The sequence below is a fragment of the Macadamia integrifolia genome, unplaced genomic scaffold (assembly GCF_013358625.1).
Source record: "Macadamia integrifolia cultivar HAES 741 unplaced genomic scaffold, SCU_Mint_v3 scaffold721, whole genome shotgun sequence".
NCBI classification, from domain to species: domain Eukaryota; kingdom Viridiplantae; phylum Streptophyta; class Magnoliopsida; order Proteales; family Proteaceae; genus Macadamia; species Macadamia integrifolia.
The window spans coordinates 276,553-278,081 of NW_024870524.1; the positions used below are offsets into that span (position 1 = coordinate 276,553).

At 30.2% G+C, this 1,529-nt stretch overlaps 1 long non-coding RNA gene across 1 annotated transcript; it reads right to left on the reverse strand.

The window, feature by feature from the left end:
• Positions 1-386: 386 nt before the first annotated feature.
• Positions 387-976, reverse strand: LOC122069812. The gene is made up of 2 exons (XR_006137544.1): positions 844-976; positions 387-742 (listed from the first exon to the last, which is right to left on the reverse strand). It is a non-coding gene; the product is annotated as an uncharacterized LOC122069812 (long non-coding RNA).
• Positions 977-1,529: the final 553 nt, after the last annotated feature.

Sequence of the window (1,529 nt, forward strand, 5' to 3'; positions counted from 1 at the left end):
GGTATGGATTAGAATGATATTGACTATCAATCTCGGTTGATAACAATCCAACCTAGGCAACCTCATCAATCGAATCCATCTTTTTATATATATATATATATATATACTAGTAAGAAATACACGTGCAAATGCACGTGGGAACAAAAATGAGTAATATTAATTCAAAGTTTCATTTGTTCTCTTATGTTGAGAGAGAGAGAGAGAGAGAGAGAGAGAGAGAGAGTCGAGAAAATGCATGTGAGAACATAAATGAGTAACTTAAAATCAATGTTTCATTTGTTTCTCTTACGTTATGTGTGTGTGTGTGTGTGAGAGAGAGAGAGAGAGAGAGAGAGAGATTTTCCATTTAAATTTTTAGAGATAAATCAAGAATGCAACAACTTAAATTTATAGAAATAAAAGAGAGATTATTTGAAATAGAATATCTAAATCTCCTACATTTGTAACATAAGTTTAAAATTTAAATTTATTTGAAGAAACCCATGAATATTTGCTGCAACAAATAATAATTGTTTTGGGCTAAAGATCAAATGGTATTGCTTAATCTTTTTCTATTTTAATTTTTTTTTCCTTTTTTGTCTTCATCGTCCTCAACATCTATGATGCTTCTTTTTTGCGCATTTCGTTCTTTCATAGTATCGATAACAATGCTTCTTGATTTTCGACTTCCTTCATTTTTTGAATCCATTTTGAAGTAGAAATAATAGTTCTTTGATAGGCACACATCCAATTTTTGTTTGTACTGCAACACATGAAAACAAATTTGTTATTATTACTATATATTAATATAATAAATTTTTTTAATATAATTATAAAAATCAAACTAACATTCAATATTTATACCTTTTCTGATGATCTTGCATATTCAATTGTTGAACATCCTATAAGTGTTTCAAGTTCCTCAAAGATTGTCACAGTTATTATTTCAGTTGAGTCTTTGATCTTGAATTTTCCGAAGTACCTATCAATGAGTAAAATTTATTAGTTTTCTATATTATTAAATAAAATATGATATATATTAATGAAATTGAGTAGAATACTTGTTGGGGATTCTTTACCATATTAAACATATGAATAACCCTATAGTGTTTAGAATACAAGAATCATCAACCAATCATAAAAGATTAATCATAGGCGTAGTCCCTAAACCAAGAACAATAAAGTATCCCATCTTAAAATACATAACCATATAGATTTACCATATCTATAATAATCAATGGGACAACCATGACATGAACCATAAATGAGAATAAAGAAGTACCTGTGTCCCATGAATATAGATCATGAACATCTGTCCCATATGGTTAAACATTACTCCCATGAAGATGACAATGACGAACTACGCAAGTGGAGTCCTTCTACTGAGATCTTCTGCAGCCTCTTACTCTAGGGTTTCCTTTCTTTCTGTGCACTTGCTCTTGTGAGAAAGCCGTGCTCCCAAAACCAATAAGGCATTAAGTAAAGTAATGGCTGCAGGGACCGTCAGTATTCTATTTATAATAGAATCCCTAAAACCCTATTCTACTCTC